The sequence below is a fragment of the Narcine bancroftii genome (assembly GCF_036971445.1).
Source record: "Narcine bancroftii isolate sNarBan1 chromosome 8 unlocalized genomic scaffold, sNarBan1.hap1 SUPER_8_unloc_3, whole genome shotgun sequence".
Taxonomy (NCBI): domain Eukaryota; kingdom Metazoa; phylum Chordata; class Chondrichthyes; order Torpediniformes; family Narcinidae; genus Narcine; species Narcine bancroftii.
In genome coordinates this window covers 451,533-460,633 of record NW_027211806.1, presented here as the reverse complement: position 1 = coordinate 460,633, position 9,101 = coordinate 451,533, and positions in this window count along the sequence as shown.

Sequence of the window (9,101 nt, the reverse complement as noted above, 5' to 3'; positions counted from 1 at the left end):
GAGTGTGTCTGTTTCTGGAATGAGTCTCTTTGTGGAGAGAGTCTGCTGCTGGAGTGATTATGTTAATGTAGTGTTGCAGATTCTTATGTGACCATGTTTCTTGAGTGAATCTGTTTCTGGAGAGATTCTGTTTCTGGTATGAGTCTGTTTTTATATTGAGTCCGTTTCCGGAGAGAGTCTCTTTCTGGAGAGTGTCTGTTTCTGGAGTGAGACTGTTTCTGGAGTTAGTATGCTTCTGGTGTGATTATGTTTATGGAGTGAATGTGATTGGTATGTCACAATTTTTATTTAGTTTATCTGTTTTTGGAGAGACTATGGTGCTGGAGTGTGCCTGTTTCTGAAGTGTGTCTGTTTTTTGAGTGATTGTGTTTCTGGAGATTGTCTGTTTCTGGAGAGTGTCTGTTTCTTACATGATTCTGAATCTGACGTGAGCCTGCTTCTGGAATCAGTTTGTTCCTGGAGTGAGTGTGTTTCTGGATTGAGTATTTCTGGAATGAGTCTCTTTTTGGATTGTGTGTTTCTGGAATGAGTCTCTTTGTGGAGAGGGTTTGCTGCTGGAGTGATAATGTTTGTGGAGTGTTTCAAATTCTTATGTGACCATGTTTCTTGAGTGAATCTGTTTCTGGAGAGAGTCTGTTTATGGAGTGAGCCTGTTTCAGTAGTGGGTCTGTTTCTGAATTGTGTCTGATTTTGAGTGATTCTGTTTCTGAAGTGTGTCTGTTCTTTGAGTGATCCTCTTTCTGGGGAGTGTCTGTTTCTGGAGAGTGTCTGTTTCTTATATGATTCTTAATCTGACGTGGGTCTGCTTCTGGAATCAGTCTGTTCCTGGAGTGAGTTTCTTTCTGGATTGAGTGTTTCTGGAATGAGTCTCTTTCTGGATTGAGTGTTTCTGGAATGAGTGTCTTTGTGGAGAGAGTCTGCTGCTGGAGTGATTATGTTTGTTGAGTGTTTCAGATTCTTATGTGACAATGTTTCTTGAATGAATATGTTTCTGGAGAGAGTCTGTTTCTGGGAGAGTCTTTTTCTGGAGTGAACCTGTTTTAGTAGTCGGACTGTTTCTGGAGTGAATCTTCTTCTGGAGTGATTATGTTTATGGAGTGAGTCTGATTCTTATGTGACCATGTATGTTCATTCTATATGTTTATGGAGAGAGTCTGTTTGTGGACTAGGTCTGTTTCTGGATGGAGTCTGGTTCTGGATAGTGTCTGTTTCTGGAGAGTGTCTGTTTCTGGAGTAAGCCTCTTTCTGGAGAGAGACTGTTTCGGGAGTTATACTGTTTATGAGTTGAGTCTCTTGCTTATGTGACCATGTTTTCTGAGTGCATCTGTTACTAGAGCGTGTCTGTTTCTGCAGTGTTTTTGTTTGTTGAGTGAATCTGTTTCTGGAGAGTATCTGTTTCTGGAGTAAGCCTCTTTATGGAGAGAGACCGTTTCGGGAGTTGTACTGTTTATGGTTTGAGTCTATTGCTTATGTGACCATGTTTTCTGAGTGTATCATTTTCTGGAGCGTGTCTGTTTCTGGAGTGTGTCTGTTTGTTGAGTGAAGCTGTTTCTGGAGAGTGTCTGTTTCTTACATGAGTCTGGATCTGAAGTGAGTCTATTATCTCTAATGAGTCTGTTCCTATAGTGAATCTCTTTCTGGATTGAGTGATTCTGGAATGAGACTCTTTCTGGAGAGAGTCTGCTGCTGGAGTGATTATGTTTGTGGAGTGTTTCAGATTCTTATGTGACCATGTTTCTTGAGTGAATCTGTTTCTGGAGAGATTCTGTTTCTGGAGAGAGTCTGTTTCTGGAGTGTGTCTGTTTTTTTTGAGTGATTTATTTCTGGAGATTGTCTGTTTCTGGAGAGCGTTTGTTTCTGGAGAGAGTCTGTTTCTGGAGAGAGTCTGTTTCTGAAGAGAGTCTGTTTCTGGAGAGAGTTTGTTTCTGGAGTGTGTCTGTTTTTTTTTGGGTAATTCTGTTTCTGGAGATTGTCTGATTCTGGAGAGCGTTTGTTTCTTACATGATTCTGAATCTGACGTGAGCCTTCTTCTTGAATCAGTTTGTTCCTGGAGTGAGGGTCTTTCTGGATTGAGTGTTTCTGGAATGAGTCTCTTTTTGGATTGTGTGTTTCTGGAATGAGTCTCTTTGTGGTGAGAGTCTGCTGCTGGAGTGATTATGTTTGTGGAGCGTTTCAGATTCTATGTGACCATGCTTCTTGAGTTAAACTGTTTCTGGAATGAGTCTGATTCTGTAGAGAGTCTGTTTCTGTAGTGTGTCTGTTTCTGAAGTGTGTCTGTTTTTTGAGTGATTCTCTTTCTGGAGAGTGTCTGTTTCTGGAGAGTGTCTGTTTCTGGAGAGTGTCTGTTTCTGGAGAGTGTCTGTTTCTGGAGAGTGTCTGTTTCTTTTATGATTCTGAATCTGACGTGCGTCTGCTTCTGGAATCAGTCTATTCCTGGAGTGAGTCTCTTTCTGGATTGAGTGGTTCTGGAATGAGTTTCTTTGTGGAGAGAGCCTGCTGCTGGAGTGATTATATTTGTGGAGTGTTTCTGGAGAGTGTTTGTTTCTTGGGAGTGTCTGTTTCTCATATGGGTCTTAATCTGAAGTGAGTCTACTTCTGGAATGAGTCCGTTTCTGGAGTGATTATGTTTATGGAGTGATTTTGATTCTGACGTGACGATGTTTCTGGACCTTGTATGTTTCTGGAAAGAGTCTGTTTCTGGAGACTGTCTGTTTCTGGAGTAAGACCGTTTCTGGATTTAGTCTGTTTCTGGATAGTGTCCTTTTCTTGAGATTGTCTGTTTCTGGAGTAAGCCTCTTTCTGGAGAGACCCTCTTTCGGGAGTGATACTGTTTATGGAGTGAATGTGATTCTTATGCCACCATTGTTATTTAGTCTATCTGATTCTAGAGGGAGTATGTTTCTGCAGTGTGTCAGTTTCTGAATAGTGACTGTTTTTGTGTGATTCTGTTTCTGGAGAATGTCTGTTCCTGGAGAGTGTCTGTTTCTTAAATGATTCTGAATCTGACGTGAGCCTGCCTTTGGAATCAGTTTGTTCCTGGAGTGAGTGTCTTTCTGGATTGAGTGTTTCTGGAATGAGTCTCTTTTTGGATGGAGTGTTTCTGGAATGATTCTCTTTTTGGAGAGAGTCTGCTGCTGGAGTGATTATGTTTGTGGAGTGTTTCAGATTCTTATGTGACCATGTTTCTTGAGTGTATCTGTTTCTGGAGAGAGTCTATTTCTGGATAGTGTCCTTTTCTGGAGATTGTCTGTTTCTGGAGTAAGCATCTTTCTGGAGAGACCCTCTTTCGGGAGTGATTCTGTTTGTGGATTGAGTATGATTCTTATGTGACCATGTTTTTTGAATGTATCAGTTTCTGGAGTGTGTCTGTTTGTTGAGTGAATCTGCTTCTGGAGAGTGTCTGTTACTGGAGAGTGTCTCTTTCTGGAGTAAGCCTGTTGCTGGAGTGATGATGTTTATGGATTCAGGCCGATTATGTTTATGAGTGAAACTGTTTCTGGAGAGAGTCTGTTTTTGGTGTTTGTATCTTCTTCGATTTAGCCTGTTTCTGGAGTATGTCCAGTTCTGGAGTGTGTCTGTTTCTGGAATGAGTCTCTTTGTGGAGAGAGTCTGCAGCTGGAGTGATTATGTTAATGTATTGTTTCAGATTATTATGTGACCATGTTTCTTGACTGAATCTGTTTCTGGAGAGATTCTGTTTCTGGTATGAGTCTGTTTTTATATTGAGTCCGTTTCCGGAGAGAATCTATTTCTGGAGAGAGTCTGTTTCTGGAGTTAGTCTGCTTCTGGTGTGTTTATGTTTATGGAGTGAATGTGATTCGTATGTCACCATTTTTATTTAGTTTATCTGTTTCTGGAGAGAGTATGTTTCTTGAGTGTGCCTGTTTCTGAAGTGTGTCTGTTTTTTGAGTGATTCTGTTTCTGGAGATTGTCTGTTTCTTGAGAGTGTCTGTTTGTTACATGATTCTGAATCTGACGTGAGCCTGCCTTTGGAATCAGTCTGTTCCTGGAGTGAGTGTCTTTCTGGATTGAGTGTTTCTGGAATGAGTCTCTTTCTGGATTGAGTGTTCCTTGAATGAGTGTCTTTGTGGAGTGAGTCTGCTGCTGGAGTGATTATGTTTGTTGATTGTTTCAGATCCTTATGTGACCATGTTTCTTGAGTGAATCTTTTTTCTGGAGAGAGTCTGTTTCTGGATAGTGTCCTTTTTTGGAGATTGTCTGTTACTGGAGTAAGCCTCTTTCTGGAGATACCCTCTTTCGGGAGTGATACTGTTTATGGAGTGAATGTGATTCTTATGCCACCTTTGTTATTTATTCTATCTGAATCTAGAGGGAGTATGATTCTGGAGTGTGTCAGTTTCTGAATAGTGTCTGTGTTTGAGTAATTCTTTTTCTGGAGAGTGTCTGTTCCTGGAGAGTGTCTGTTTCTTAAATGATTCTGAATCTGACGTGAGCCTGCTTTTGGAATCAGTTTGTTCCTGGAGTGAGTGTCTTTCTGGATTGAGTGTTTCTGGAATGAGTCTCTTTTTGGATGGAGTGTTTCTGGAATGACTCTCTCTTTGAAGAGAGTGTGCTGCTGGAGTGATTATGTTTGTGGAGTGTTTCAGATTCTTATGTGACCATGTTTCTTGAGTGAATCTGTTTCTGGAGAGAGTCTCTTTCTGGATAGTGTCCTTTTCTGGAGATTGTCTGTTTCTGGAGTAAGCCTCTTTCTGGAGAGACCCTCTTTCGGGAGTGATTCTGTTTGTGGATTGAGTATGATATTTATGTGACCATGTTTTCTGAGTGTATCTGTTTCTGGAGTGTGTCTGTTTGTTGAGTGAATCTGCCTCTGGAGAGTGTCTGTTTCTGGAGAGTGTCTCTTTCTGGAGTAAGCCTGTTGCTGGAGTGATCATGTTTATGGATTCAGGCTGATTATGTTTATGAGTGAAACTGTTTCTGGAGAGAGTCTGTTTTTGGTGTGTGTATCCTCTTCGATTTAGCCTGTTTCTGGAGTATGTCCAGTTCTGGAGTGTGTCTGTTTCTGGAATGAGTCTCTTTGTGGAGAGAGTCTGCTGCTGGAGTGATTATGTTAATGTAGTGTTGCAGATTCTTATGTGACCATGTTTCTTGAGTGAATCTGTTTCTGGAGAGATTCTGTTTCTGGTATGAGTCTGTTTTTATATTGAGTCCGTTTCCGGAGAGAGTCTCTTTCTGGAGAGTGTCTGTTTCTGGAGTGAGACTGTTTCTGGAGTTAGTATGCTTCTGGTGTGATTATGTTTGTGGAGTGAATGTGATTGGTATGTCACAATTTTTATTTAGTTTATCTGTTTTTGGAGAGACTATGGTGCTGGAGTGTGCCTGTTTCTGAAGTGTGTCTGTTTTTTACATGATTCTGAATCTGACGTGAGCCTGCTTCTGGAATCAGTTTGTTCCTGGAGTGAGTGTGTTTCTGGATTGAGTATTTCTGGAATGAGTCTCTTTTTGGATTGTGTGTTTCTGGAATGAGTCTCTTTGTGGAGAGAGTTTGCTGCTGGAGTCATAATGTTTGTGGAGTGTTTCAAATTCTTATGTGACCATGTTTCTTGAGTGAATCTGTTTCTGGAGAGAGTCTGTTTATGGAGTGAGCCTGTTTCAGTAGTGGGTCTGTTTCTGAATTGTGTCTGATTTTGAGTGATTCTGTTTCTGAAGTGTGTCTGTTCTTTGAGTGATCCTCTTTCTGGGGAGTGTCTGTTTCTGGAGAGTGTCTGTTTCTTATATGATTCTTAATCTGACGTGGGTCTGCTTCTGGAATCAGTCTGTTCCTGGAGTGAGTCTCTTTCTGGATTGAGTGTTTCTGGAATGAGTCTCTTTCTGGATTGAGTGTTTCTGGAATGAGTGTCTTTGTGGAGAGAGTCTGCTGCTGGAGTGATTATGTTTGTTGAGTGTTTCAGATTCTTATGTGACAATGTTTCTTGAATGAATATGTTTCTGGAGAGAGTCTGTTTCTGGGAGAGTCTTTTTCTGGAGTGAACCTGTTTTAGTAGTCGGACTGTTTCTGGAGTGAATCTTCTTCTGGAGTGATTATGTTTATGGAGTGAGTCTGATTCTTATGTGACCATGTATGTTCATTCTATATGTTTATGGAGAGAGTCTGTTTGTGGACTAGGTCTGTTTCTGGATGGAGTCTGGTTCTGGATAGTGTCTGTTTCTGGAGAGTGTCTGTTTCTGGAGTAAGCCTCTTTCTGGAGAGAGACTGTTTCGGGAGTTATACTGTTTATGAGTTGAGTCTCTTGCTTATGTGACCATGTTTTCTGAGTGCATCTGTTACTAGAGCGTGTCTGTTTCTGGAGTGTTTTTGTTTGTTGAGTGAATCTGTTTCTGGAGAGTGTCTGTTTCTGGAGTAAGCCTCTTTCTGGAGAGAGACCGTTTCGGGAGTTGTACTGTTTATGGTTTGAGTCTATTGCTTATGTGACCATGTTTTCTGAGTGTATCATTTTCTGGAGCGTGTCTGTTTCTGGAGTGTGTCTGTTTGTTGAGTGAAGCTGTTTCTGGAGAGTGTCTGTTTCTTACATGAGTCTGGATCTGAAGTGAGTCTATTATCTCTAATGAGTCTGTTCCTATAGTGAATCTCTTTCTGGATTGAGTGATTCTGGAATGAGACTCTTTCTGGAGAGAGTCTGCTGCTGGAGTGATTATGTTTGTGGAGTGTTTCAGATTCTTATGTGACCATGTTTCTTGAGTGAATCTGTTTCTGGAGAGATTCTGTTTCTGGAGAGAGTCTGTTTCTGGAGTGTGTCTGTTTTTTTTGAGTGATTTATTTCTGGAGATTGTCTGTTTCTGGAGAGCGTTTGTTTCTAGAGAGAGTCTGTTTCTGGAGAGAGTCTGTTTCTGAAGAGAGTCTGCTTCTGGAGAGAGTTTGTTTCTGGAGTGTGTCTGTTTTTTTTTGGGTAATTCTGTTTCTGGAGATTGTCTGATTCTGGAGAGCGTTTGTTTCTTACATGATTCTGAATCTGACGTGAGCCTTCTTCTGGAATCAGTTTGTTCCTGGAGTGAGGGTCTTTCTGGATTGAGTGTTTCTGGAATGAGTCTCTTTTTGGATTGTGTGTTTCTGGAATGAGTCTCTTTGTGGAGAGAGTCTGCTGCTGGAGTGATTATGTTTGTGGAGTTTTTCAGATTCTATGTGACCATGTTTCTTGAGTTAAACTGTTTCTGGAATGAGTCTGATTCTGTAGAGAGTCTGTTTCTGTAGTGTGTCTGTTTCTGAAGTGTGTCTGTTTTTTGAGTGATTCTCTTTCTGGAGAGTGTCTGTTTCTGGAGAGTGTCTGTTTCTGGAGAGTGTCTGTTTCTGGAGAGTGTCTGTTTCTTTTATGATTCTGAATCTGACGTGCGTCTGCTTCTGGAATCAGTCTATTCCTGGAGTGAGTCTCTTTCTGGATTGAGTGGTTCTGGAATGAGTTTCTTTGTGGAGAGAGCCTGCTGCTGGAGTGATTATATTTGTGGAGTGTTTCTGGAGAGTGTTTGTTTCTTGGGAGTGTCTGTTTCTCATATGGGTCTTAATCTGAAGTGAGTCTACTTCTGGAATGAGTCCGTTTCTGGAGTGATTATGTTTATGGAGTGATTTTGATTCTGACGTGACGATGTTTCTGGACCTTGTATGTTTCTGGAAAGAGTCTGTTTCTGGAGACTGTCTGTTTCTGGAGTAAGACCGTTTCTGGATTTAGTCTGTTTCTGGATAGTGTCCTTTTCTTGAGATTGTCTGTTTCTGGAGTAAGCCTCTTTCTGGAGAGACCCTCTTTCGGGAGTGATACTGTTTATGGAGTGAATGTGATTCTTATGCCACCATTGTTATTTAGTCTATCTGATTCTAGAGGGAGTATGTTTCTGCAGTGTGTCAGTTTCTGAATAGTGACTGTTTTTGTGTGATTCTGTTTCTGGAGAATGTCTGTTCCTGGAGAGTGTCTGTTTCTTAAATGATTCTGAATCTGACGTGAGCCTGCCTTTGGAATCAGTTTGTTCCTGGAGTGAGTGTCTTTCTGGATTGAGTGTTTCTGGAATGAGTCTCTTTTTGGATGGAGTGTTTCTGGAATGATTCTCTTTTTGGAGAGAGTCTGCTGCTGGAGTGATTATGTTTGTGGAGTGTTTCAGATTCTTATGTGACCATGTTTCTTGAGTGTATCTGTTTCTGGAGAGAGTCTATTTCTGGATAGTGTCCTTTTCTGGAGATTGTCTGTTCCTGGAGTAAGCATCTTTCTGGAGAGACCCTCTTTCGGGAGTGATTCTGTTTGTGGATTGAGTATGATTCTTATGTGACCATGTTTTTTGAATGTATCAGTTTCTGGAGTGTGTCTGTTTGTTGAGTGAATCTGCTTCTGGAGAGTGTCTGTTACTGGAGAGTGTCTCTTTCTGGAGTAAGCCTGTTGCTGGAGTGATCATGTTTATGGATTCAGGCTGATTATGTTTATGAGTGAAACTGTTTCTGGAGAGAGTCTGTTTTTGGTGTGTGTATCCTCTTCGATTTAGCCTGTTTCTGGAGTATGTCCAGTTCTGGAGTGTGTCTGTTTCTGGAATGAGTCTCTTTGTGGAGAGAGTCTGCTGCTGGAGTGATTATGTTAATGTAGTGTTGCAGATTCTTATGTGACCATGTTTCTTGAGTGAATCTGTTTCTGGAGAGATTCTGTTTCTGGTATGAGTCTGTTTTTATATTGAGTCCGTTTCCGGAGAGAGTCTCTTTCTGGAGAGTGTCTGTTTCTGGAGTGAGACTGTTTCTGGAGTTAGTATGCTTCTGGTGTGATTATGTTTATGGAGTGAATGTGATTGGTATGTCACAATTTTTATTTAGTTTATCTGTTTTTGGAGAGACTATGGTGCTGGAGTGTGCCTGTTTCTGAAGTGTGTCTGTTTTTTGAGTGATTGTGTTTCTGGAGATTGTCTGTTTCTGGAGAGTGTCTGTTTCTTACATGATTCTGAATCTGACGTGAGCCTGCTTCTGGAATCAGTTTGTTCCTGGAGTGAGTGTGTTTCTGGATTGAGTATTTCTGGAATGAGTCTCTTTTTGGATTGTGTGTTTCTGGAATGAGTCTCTTTGTGGAGAGAGTTTGCTGCTGGAGTGATAATGTTTGTGGAGTGTTTCAAATTCTTAT